Source organism: Mus pahari, chromosome 14, assembly GCF_900095145.1.
Source record: "Mus pahari chromosome 14, PAHARI_EIJ_v1.1, whole genome shotgun sequence".
NCBI classification, from domain to species: Eukaryota; Metazoa; Chordata; class Mammalia; order Rodentia; family Muridae; genus Mus; species Mus pahari.
Window position 1 is genome coordinate 34,760,391 of NC_034603.1, and position 11,859 is coordinate 34,772,249.

Here is an 11,859-nt window from a genome sequence, read left to right on the forward strand (position 1 = left end):
TCAAGGGATAGGGACACAGTTTGCTCCAGGCCACGGGCAGCCTGGAATCCACTGAGGTTTTGCTCATTCCTCCCATCACTCACACAAGCCCCCAAGTCACTGTCCTGGCAGCTCCTGCGTGGAGGCCCAGGGGAGCATTGTGTTCTTGGCTTCCCGAGCCTTGTCATTTTTCTGCTGCAAGAAAAGAAAGAGCAGAGGAAGCCCTTAGGGGGCTTCCATTCCCATAGATTAAAAATGAAAACAAAATATGGGCACAAGAGGCAGAAGACTGCAACCTCCACAGTGGGATAACACTGACTTCCCATTCCTGGAAGCACATCACTTCTGCACCTCACACAGACAGAGACACGCCCCCTCGCTGAGAAGTTTTCTGGGTATCTCCCATTGAGTAGTCCAAGCTCCCAGGTTTGGAAAATAAATATCCAGGAAAGAAAAGAAAGGAAAATGCATTTATCCTGTTTTTTGAAATACATTTTTAATTTAATTTAATCCTTCAAAAATGTTACTATGCCCTGCATTTTATGGAGAAAGAACCTGAGGCTCAAAGAAATGAAATGGGTAATCCCAAATTACAGTAAGTTAAAAACCCAGGCCTGGGGGAGAGGAGATCAATAATCTCCACCAACATATGGATCCTTCATATGCCAATCAGAAAAGGAAAAATTTCAAGTTTACTAACTAAACACCAAGTTTTCCTAAGCCAGAGGGTCTTTTTAGAGAAGTCTATATGTTAATATTTTTTCCTTTCCCCCACTTTCCCCAGGAATAATGTCTGGCCCCAAAGTTGCCCATGTGCCAGTCACTGGAACATGTGTGTCTATAAGTGACATTGGGAAAGGAAAAATAGGGTTGCTAACCAGCTCATCAGAGTCTGGTCTTCCATTTGGGTAAATGGAAGAAGCCACAAGACCAGGATTGTGGGGTGTCTCTAGAAAGCTAAACAAATAAATTTTAAGGTGCATTATTTTTCTAGAGCCACCAGAAAGCATTTACCCTGCTAACATCTTAGTGTTATCTCATTGAGACCCATGTTAGATTTCCAACCTCCAGGATTGCAAGCTAATGAAGCTACAATGTTCTATGCCACTGAACCTATGGTAATTTGTTACTATAGCAATAGAAAGCTGATATATCCAATGGGGAAACTGAATCAGTCCACAACAAGATACTGCTCTCCCTGTCATATTGACAGGCCATGAATCTTAGATGTAGGCCTAGACTCAAATTCCAGCCAGAGACAGCTTGATCCATGCATCTTACTCACAGTGGATGTCCCCACCAAAGAAAACTGGGAAAGCCAAACCTATCGACTAAAAGCCCATCTTATGGGATGAATTGGTTGTGTGTGTACATTGCACTTGAGTAAAGTGGGAAGGCTATTTAGAAACATGGCAAGACTTATAGAATACACACATCTCTCTGTGTGTCTCTGTCATCTCTCTGTCTCTGTTTCTCTCTCTCTCTCTCTCTCTCTCTCTCTCTCTCTCTCTCTCTCTCTCTCTCTCTCTCTCTCTCTCTCCATATTGCCTTTATTCTTCTCTTGTTACAGACATTGCCTTGATTGCTCCTCATCGGTACACGGCGTCGATATGAGCACCTCCCACCCCCAGATGGCAGCTTTCTGTTACAGTGATGCTCCAGCTTTCCCAGCCTGTTTCTCCTTACAGCCAGCTGACCCAGTCTCCTAGCATCTAATTTAAATAACAAGAACGTGGAGAGCACCATAAGCCAGGTTCTGCTGTGCCATCCGTTATGGTCAAGGTCAGGGACTGGGAGCCAGGACACTCTCTTCAGAGACCTGCCTCATCTAGGGCTTGAGGTTGGGAGGTACCTTTAAGAAGGCATCGGAAGCACCGGGGAGCAGAGAAAAGATGGCTAACATCTTCAATGCCTCTCTGTGCCCTGGAGACTGGCTTATCTTTGGAAGCCAAAAATGCATCCCCTCTGCCTGACAATCTGCTCTTTCCCATCCTCCCCTCAAGGGGCCATGTGGATCCCCGTTCACCTCTGTGACACCTCTGTGATTTTTCAGTCCCTCCATCCTTTGATTGACAGTATCTCTTTAAATATGTTAATATAGTCACCAAGTTACATTCAAATGGTGCTAGTCCCCGAGAACCATTCCGTTTATTTTTGGTGACTTTGCATATTTTACAGTTTAACTCTCAAAGGAAAAGAATGGTTGCCCAGTTCTTGGAGAAATAATATTCAGTCTCACTGTGGGTCCCAAGTGTTGACCATTACAGTAATTAATAATAAAATTATTATTCATGACAAGAAATGCAAATCTTACAGTTTAGTGTAGTAGAGATGTAAATAATGGCACGGATTCTGACGACAGCACCTAGAGAGTTGAAAGGCTGTGTGTGAAGTCTCACAGCCCCTCCGCAGTACTCAGGCTGAAACAGAGCAGGCATGGTTGCCATCTGTAAAGTATAGTACCGGGCATTCTGCACTTAATATTTCTAATCTCACGGTAACCCTTCAGGGTATAACTTTCCCAACTTCCATAATTAGGAGGAGTACCTCACTTGAAAGCCCAGTTCCTCCCCTACAGCTCCACCTATACCCTTGGGTTCTTACGGGCCTCACATGAATCGCTTTATCTTCCCTTCAAGTCTCAGCTCAGACTCCATCTCCTCTGTAAAAATTTCCCTTTATCTTTTTGCAAACTCAGGTGTTAATTCTCCAGCACTCCCCAACCCATCAATACAACCAGAAACCCACTAAGGGCTGCATACAGCTGGGAACAAGCCATTCTGACTCCCACCTCCAGGGAGGTGATGTGTTCAAGAAGAAATATAGAATGCCAAGGAAGTCTCCTCCATAGGGCACTGGCCTCATCTGCAAGGCCAGTCATTAACCTTCTTAAAGAAACGGGATGAAAGCCACAATCTTCTCTCTCAGTTAGACCTCTGCTGAGTGTGATAGGAGGTCCAGGTAAATTGCCTGCAGCCAGAGCAGGGCTCTGCCCAAGGGGTGGTGTCAGAGGGGCTTTAAGCCGTGGGTAGTGTCAGGACAGAAGCATAATTGTCCCTTTGGGACCACAGGCAATTGGTCTTAGGGTTCTCCACAGATACCAAAATCTATAGGGATTCCAACCCATTATTTATAATTGTATAATATTTGCCTGTAATCTATCACACACTCCTGTATAAATATATCCCTTTTTTAGAATCATCTCTAGATTACTTATAACACCTAATGCATAGTAAATGCTATATAACATTTTTAATGTATACTTCAGGGAATAACTCCAAGAAAAAAAATCTGCCCATGTTAGATGAAATAGCAATTGTTCTCTGGATGGTTTTGATTCATGGTTTCCTGAAATTCTAGATGTAGAAACTGCAGGCACATAGGTTTCACTCTATTTCTGCAGTGGCTGTCCCTCTGTCTTTTTCATGCTTATCAATCATGGGCAGCCATGCATGGGCCACCAGCCCAGACTACCAAAGTCTTGCTTAACAGAGGAAGAAACCAAAGCTTAATGAATGAGGCAACTTGAAGAAAGGCCCATAGCCAATGCACAATTGACAACAAAAAAACATGGGTTCTCTTTAAATGTTACTACATTTGTTTATTTATTTAATGAGTGTACACATATGCATGTGTGTGTGTGTGTGCGCGCGCGTGCGTGTGTGTGTGTGTGTGTGTGTGTGTGTGTGTGTGTGTAGCACAGCATTCACATAATTGTCTCCTTGTACCTTGTGGGTCCCTGGGATAGAAGCCGGGTCTTCAGACATAGGAACAAATACGTTTATCCACTGAGCCATTCTGCTGGCCCAGAACTCACTTGCTTCTTTATTCACAAACCTTCTACTGTATTTTATGCCATCACCTGTGGGTTTCCCCCAGAACTATAATGAGAAATCATGACCTGTCCCCAATGGAGCATGCTAAAAACCAGGACTTGCTGAACAACTGTGCCACCCTAACCATCACCACATGGTCCCAGGGAGACATTTCCTCCATGGGAAGTCCATAATTCCTATTAAGAAATGACGTATCCTAAAGAAGCTGGTTAAAGGGAGAAGCAGATGGGTTCTGACACATTGTCCCAGGGTGAACCCCTCTGTGGGTGACCCATCTGACTCAGTTTCAAAAGAAGCGGCACTGTTCTCCATGACTTTTGCACATAGCTAATATTCTAGGTACAAGGCACAATAATTAACTGTGTGCGCTAATAAACTGGGTGGCAATTAAAGCTGAGATTGCTAAGCAGGTCTTAAGAAGTCACATTCTATGGTGTGATCCTAATATTTTCTGACAAAGGTCTAACGAGAAGCATAGAATGACTCCTCCTATTAGTTATATTTTAATTATAAATTATATGGATGAAGCAGCAGGAAGTAATTGAGCTTCTCTGTAATCCGGTTCCTTGGTTGTCACCTAATTCTTGCTCTTTCAGCTACCAGACTGTGGGACTCTCAATGGAAGAAATTTATTCTAGAGTGTGTTTTTCCTTGTGTCCCTGATCTTAAAATTCCTGAAACATTGAAGCAAGAACGAACCTCCTAGGCAGATAAAGTGATATGTTCCAGCACACAGTCATCAATGGCTTTGAGTGGGAGCCTGACCAATCCAAGTGTTCAGAATTGCACTATCTCTACTATGGAATCTAGAAAAACCTAGAAAAAGTACAATGGGCATTGAGTGGGATGATTTTCCTGAACTCCTCGCTGAGCTGAGAATATCGACCCAGTGCTTCCAGGGTACATCTCTCTTCACTGCGTGTCTAGAGTTTTGTATGCTCTAGCTTTTTGGAAATAGCTGCTCCATTTCCCTTAGAATCTGTTCAAATGTAATACTTCTAGGCCCTGTAAGCAGAACTAGGAGTCCAAGAGACGGAAGAAGGAAGAAGGAAGATGGTGAGAAAGAACCATGTCCAAAGAAAGCAGACACTCAGGGCCACATTGAGAGGAATGAGCTCCCCATCAAAAGTGGCTGGGGGAGCGACACAGAAACTCACCCATCAAGGCTAGACCGCTTTCTGTAAGTGAGGTGCGACTTACTGCTAATCACACAAGCTGTGGCTGAAGATACAAACAGTGTACTGGGTACCTTATACAAGGATGCTTTTAAAGATGGGTCAGGATAGACATGATTACATGTGATAGCTATCCATACAGGGTGTACACATGTGCATGTGTCTATCAAAGGTAGCTGTGCTCTTCCTGGGAAGAATATGCTGCTACTGTCACAGGCACCTTCCTGTACATACACATGTCACAACACGCACAGGTATGTTCTAGTGGTTTCTTTGTTCCACCTGTCCTTCAGACTACTTAAACGTTAAATCTACATTACTTTGTTTATTGCAGTTTTGTTACATTCTTTGTTGCCCTTCCAGATTCAAATTTTTATTCTTAGGATAGCTAATCTATTATCGCACATTTTTATTCCAGGTTCAATTTCTCTTTCAGTACTAATAGCTTCACAAATTCTTACTGGAATTTCTTTGTAAGTCAGTGTTACTCATGAAAGCCGATTTTAGTTGAGTCGGCTGCAAAGGACTTCCCACCAGGAACATAGTAGTTCTCTATTAATTATTTTTATTATTAATAATTGTTGACTGTTATTAATCCATCTTGTGCCATTCTCAATAGTTTCCTTGTTACTCTTTACATAGAAAGCCTACCTTTTCTAGTGGTTTGATCATAGTATATTTTTTGAACTATCAACTATTGCTTTTTAAAATATTCTCCATTTTTGTAATACTTTGTGTTTACCTCTTTCTCAGACTCCTAAGAAGCAGGCTGCCTCTAGGGATGGGTGAGAAGGTAAATAAAACACAGGAATAGGCAAAGAAATGATCTTACAAAAAGAAAGAAAATGGTTCAAAAACATATCTCCAGTGGGTTGGCTGAGCGTGACTCCCTTGGCTGCAGGCTCCTTGGTCTCTGTTCGGCCCACTGCTGTTATCATCCCCTGTCCTCTCTGGTACCACCAGTTTAGTTTGCCTCTGCTCTGGGCGCTTGCTGCACAGATTCCTTGCTCATCTGGGGCTGCCTCTGATTCCCACACTCCCATGGTTGACAAGTAAGTCTGTTTCTGTGCTATGTGGCCTCATTTTCAAAGAGAAGCAGGGAGCTTTTTCCTTCTGTCTGTTTTCCTTCATCAATAGTGCCAGTGTCGGGGGAGTCGGCATTTGATCCTGAATTGTTTTCCAGCTTTGCCATGGACTTCCCCTAGAGCAGCCCGCTGTGAGTAGAGGGCAGGGTTCATGATCTAAGACAAGCGGCTACCGTGTGGGTGTGCTTTGTTCTCCAAAGGTTGTGTGGTGAGAGTTTGCTTCTCATTGTGAAGGGACCTTTAATACATGGGGCCTGAAAGATGGTAATTAGGTGATTGGGGGCTCCACACTCATGAAGGGATAATGGGCTAAAGTCATCAGAGAACAGGTTTCTTGAAGGCAGGCCACTCAGGCACTGGCATCTTCTGTACATGGTCATTTCCCTTTCTGATCATTTACCTACCTGGTTCTGATCTTCAGAATCCAGCAGAATCATCCATGAACCTCTGTTGACAGAGCGAGCCCCAAGGCTTCTCCGTCTCATAGTTCTAAACGCTTCCAAACATTCCTCCTGAAAACAAGTTCTAAAGGCCTAGGAACCGCAAGGCCAAATTTATTACAGAATTGACTCCACCTGTCTAAGTACCAATTGTCTATATTAGTTATTTATGATGGCTAATATTGACTGTCAACTTGATAGGACCTCGAGTCACCTAGGAGACAAACCTCTGGGCAGGTATTGTGATGGACCTTCTGCATTGAGTTAATTGAGGTTAGAAGATCCACTCCACATATGGCCAACAGCATCTCGTGGACTTGGATCCAGGGACAATTTTAAAAAGAGCTGATGAGTAGCATCCATTATTCTGCTTCCTGACTGAAGTTGTAATGTGTGACGAGTTGCCTAAAGCTTCTGGTTGACTATAATGGATCAATCCTCTCTTAAATTGCTTCTCTTGAGTATGTTTTTTAAAAACAACAAAAAATAACGAATGCATTACTATTCTTTCTGATGGAACCAAAATAGCTACAGAAAGAAGTCAAGAGATGGGGGTTTATTTTTCTTCATGGATGCAGAAGGATTTTAGGCCGCCCTGGTAAAGCAAGGCAGAGTAGTTCTGTCCATTTCTAGAGACCCACTCCTGTCAGGTTACCTCAAAGCTTCCATAGCCTCCCCAACGGAGTATCTTCAGCTCCAGGACAAACATTCAGAGTCATGAGTCTGTGGGGGAACAGCTCACATCTAACCCACTGCACTTCTTAGTCTGGGTGTCCTATTGTATCAACACAGAAGTGACTAAGACGCCGGGATTTCCCAAGCTATGGAGCACATACAGATCACTAAGGTTTCTTACTGAATGTATATATATAGGCTTTGATTCAGTAATTTTTGAGATGGATGCTGAGAACCTATGGTTCTTATCAGTCCTCAGGGAGTGCCTGGTACACCAGTCCTGTCGAGACCACATTGGAATACCAAGGGCTCACAGTGGGGTTTCCCATCTTCTGGTGACAGAGTCTCGCATTCTCCCAGGCTGGTTTCAACTCTCTAAGTAGCCAAGGATGACCTTTAGCTCCTGATCCTTCTAACTCCACATCCCAAGTGCGAGGATTATAGCTCTGTGGCAGCATGCCTTATTTTAGGTTGACTATTTCCTTATCATCAGAAGCTGGTCTTTGCGTTACTTAGTAACACCTCTGTACTTCTCCTACCACACCTCTTCCAAATTCCTTTTTATTTTTTAATTTATTCACTTTGCATCCCTCCCAGCTCCCTCTTACTCCCAGTACCCCCTCATAAGGATCCTCCCCCCACCCCTATTTCCTCCCTTCCCTTTTTCTCTGAGAAGGGGAAGCCCCCTTCGGGGTAACACACACACACACACACACACACACACACACCAGCACATAAAGTCACTACAGGACTAGGTGCATTTTTTTTCTCCCACTGAGGCCAGACAAGGTGTGACCCAGTTAGGGGAATAGGGTCCTGGGAACCACAGGCAGGCAGGCAACAGATTTAGGGACAGCCCCCACTCCCGTTGTTGGGGAATCCTCATCAAAACCAAGCTGTCGATTTGCTACTTATGTGCAGGAGTCATGGGTCCAGCCTGTGCTCACTCTTTGCATAGAACCTCTTCCAAATTCTGACAGCTAACAGGTCTTCAAAGCCCGGTCCTGCAAACCCGAGGACTGTTGACTTAACCCATAGAGAACTGGGTGAGCTACTCTAGAATGTTTCAGTGTGGCAGACTCTCTCAAATGTTGACCAATTATTAAGGGATTACATGTTAATCCAGCAGGCATTGCTTGTCACAGGTGATTTATGAGAGCAATGGTCTCATGTGAAATATTTGAACTCTTTCCTTTGCATATTTATATAAATACTTCCCTTGCTGATGCTCTCTGCCTTCCATTTAAATCATGCACTAGTCAAAAGATTAATTTTGTCTCCAAAAGCAAGAATGAATGTTTTTAATAATATACATTTATACTTTGTCCTACAGAACTATAGGCTGTTTGAGAATGCCATGTATAAACAGAGCCCTCCAAAAGGATGAAAGCAAATTTTTAGCAAATGTCTGCAAAGTACCAAGAAGTATTGTCTGTGGTTTTGCAATTACAGAATTAGTTTGTGGAGTGTGGAAAGAGCCTTATTTAATATATAAACAAATAGGCATGGATAATAGAAAACCAGGGCTAAAGACGATGGGAATTGAGATAAAGATGTCACAGCCTGTGGCTGACTTCCTGGGCCTGATCTAGGTGGACATTTGCATATCGCCACTGCACTATGACTATCAACAAGATTCATTTCCCTCCTCCATCAGATGGCTATTGTTTACAAATCTAACCCAGCGGCACCAGCTCATCCTGCACTATCCAATGCAGCAGCCACCAGTGCTGTATAACTATTTAAATTAACTAAAATTAACAAAATTTAAAATGCAATTCCAATACACTCACACTGGTCACCTTCAAAGTCTTCACTACCATACTGTCCACGGGCTGTGATCTGGACAAAGAGAGAAGACATTGTTACCATTCTGTCCTGGTTTCAAGAGTAAAGCCAGGTGTAGATGCAAGTTACATTAGCACTGCCATTGGTGACAGTTGGGATGCTCACATACAAGGAAGACACTCAGTCATGCACACCCACCTACAGCATGCTGCGGCACAGCACTGCCCTGGCACACATATTTCATTGTTGCATCTACTGCAGCCACGGAAGCAATGAACACATAAACTTGAATCTTGAACAACCAGAGTAGGGGGCCAAAGAGTCATGGGCACACTGTTTTCTATATATGTCATTGTCTAAGCTGCAAATAGCATCATAGATATTCTAGTTATAGCAGAATAAAAGAGTGCCATAGTAGTCTCCTATAAAAGTGCTAGTTTTGGGGGGCTGGAGAGATGGCTCAGTGATTAAGAGCACTGTCTGCTCTTCCAGAGGTCTTGAGTTCAATTCCCAGCAACCACATGGTAGCTCACAACCATCTGTAATGGGATCTGATGCCCTCTTCTGGTCTGTCTGAAGAAGACATCTACAGTGTACTCAAATACATAAAATAAATAAATAAATCCTTTTTTTTTTTTTTTTTAAAGTGCTCGTTTGGTTTGCATTTGTAAAAGGGCATGCTACCTTCTGGACTCACGTTCTACAAGGGTTATAGGCAGGACTAAAGTCGCATAGGTTAGAAGAGATAACACAGGTCAGTTGCAGCAAGCAGAAGCCTGCTCAGCAGATACTTGGCTCTCTTAGCCATAACACCAGAAGGGGACAATCAAAAAGAAACATGTGACTCTCCAAGGACTTGATAAAGCAGTAAAAGATAGCAACAAAAGGAACATTACTGTCAAACATTACTATCACATCCCAGAGCTTAAGCTAAATGAACTTAAGCTACTGAACTTAAGCTAAATGGTCAAAGAGGCACTTAGTTGGTGGTGTTGATCTTCTACCAGTCAGGGGCAGAACAGATGGCAGTCCTAGCTTGGTGCCTGGCTTGGTGACCATAGCTGTTTTATGCCTAGGACACATATAAATCAAGTCAAATCAAATCCAGGCAGTACAGTGCGGGAGGGGAAGGGCAGTAGAGACCTGGGGTTCTCCATGCCACTCGGTGAGGGAAGGAAAAGATGCCCACAGACCTGCCCAACACCCCCATGGCACTGGTGGTCCATAGACCCCGGCTTGCTCTTACACCATGCAGCGCAGAGGGAGGATGTCACTCAGGCCTCTGCCAGCCACGTGAGCAGCCTGAGCCATGACAATAGGCTAGTGTATGGTGGACAGATGGGAGAGAGAGAGTGCAGCAGAGCAGCTTGAGTATTGGACAGAGATAGAACTGGAGAGTGGACGGTGTAGAGGAGTAGCCTCTTGTGAGTGGTCCACGGTGAGGTTTTAGCTCGAGCTGCCACTGAGACCATGTCTGGGTCTGTGGCTAAGCACCACCTGGGGTCCGTGTCGATGTTCCTGTCTCATACTATCACTAGAGAACATGTCCTGTCAGGGCACGCCCCAGTCAGGGCAGCCACCAGAGACCGCATGGAAATCCAAAGGTTGTGTAGAACTGGCCCCATCTCTCACTGGCACATGGGAGAGCTGGCCCAGCACCTCACCCAAGTAGCACACTGGAACTGGCCCTAGTGGAGGAGGTATGGGGGAGCTAGTCCTAAAGTTGTGAGTGTGGGAGAGCTGACCCTGCCACACGTCTGCCGTGGGTTGTCTTGGGTACAGAGGTGATGCCCCGAAGCCACTCTCCACCTCTGCAGTCCAGAAAGCTGTCCACAGGGTCATGAGTTTGGGGGAGCTAGCCCTGCCCCTCACCAGCTTCAGCACTCAGAAGAGCAGGCTCTGCACCTCACCTGGGCCTGGACAGCACAACAGAACTGACTCTGCAGGAGTTGGGAGGACAGTCAGCCAGCACTGAGGGCAAGTGAGAGGGAGATCTGGCCCCATCATTCATCTTCTAATAGGTGGCAGGAGGAGGTACTGGGGCAATGAGCTATCGCTGAGGGCATGAGCAAGAGAGCTAGCTCTGCCCCCCTCACTGTCTGTAGCACTCAGAAAAGCAGGCCCCATCCCTCATCTGAGTAACACAGTGGAGCTAGCCTTGATGGTAAAGGCATGGGAGAGCCAGCCCCAAGGGTGTGAGAATGGGAGAGCTGTCCCAGCCCCTCACAGGCTGCAGCACTTGGGAGATTGGGCCCTGAACCTTGACTAGGCAGTGCAGTGGAGCTGGCTCTGGAGGTGTGGTGCAGGTGAACTGGCCCCAAGAGCATGAGAGCAGAATTGCTGACCCTGCCCGACACATGGGTGGCATAGCTGGAGCAGTGGTGGAGACCTTGCCCTGTTGATGCAGATAACAGAGAGCTGGCATTCTGACCAGCTCAGCTATCACTGAGGACCAGATCCAGGGCTCTGAGTTGGCCCAACCCAAAAGCTTTATCAATGGCAAATGCTTGGGATTCCTGAAAAGACCAGCCCTGCTGATCTAGGGCTGCAGGGTCTCCATGATATGGGACAACGACAGGATATCTGGGAGGAGTCCCCGTGAGGATCCAGTGTTGATGGTGTCACAGAAGCCAGAGGCCTTGAGTCAGACCAATGACTCATTGCAATGAACATTTGCAAGTAAAGATGTGTGGACAGAGGGATAGACTATGGGACACTTTGTGATGATACTACAGTGTCTATGATGAGATGTTTTCTATGCTTTGGTTTGGTGTGTCTGTGTGTGTGTCTCTGTGTGTGTGTGTGTGTGTGTGTGTGTGTGTGTGTCTGTGTGTGTGTCTCTGTGTGTGTGTGCGTGTGTGTGTGTGTGTGTGTGTGTGTG

General features: G+C 45.1%; 1 pseudogene; it reads left to right on the forward strand.

Annotated features, from left to right (window-relative positions):
- Positions 1–9,935: 9,935 nt before the first annotated feature.
- LOC115065431 lies at positions 9,936–10,063 on the forward strand (annotated as a pseudogene).
- Positions 10,064–11,859: the final 1,796 nt, after the last annotated feature.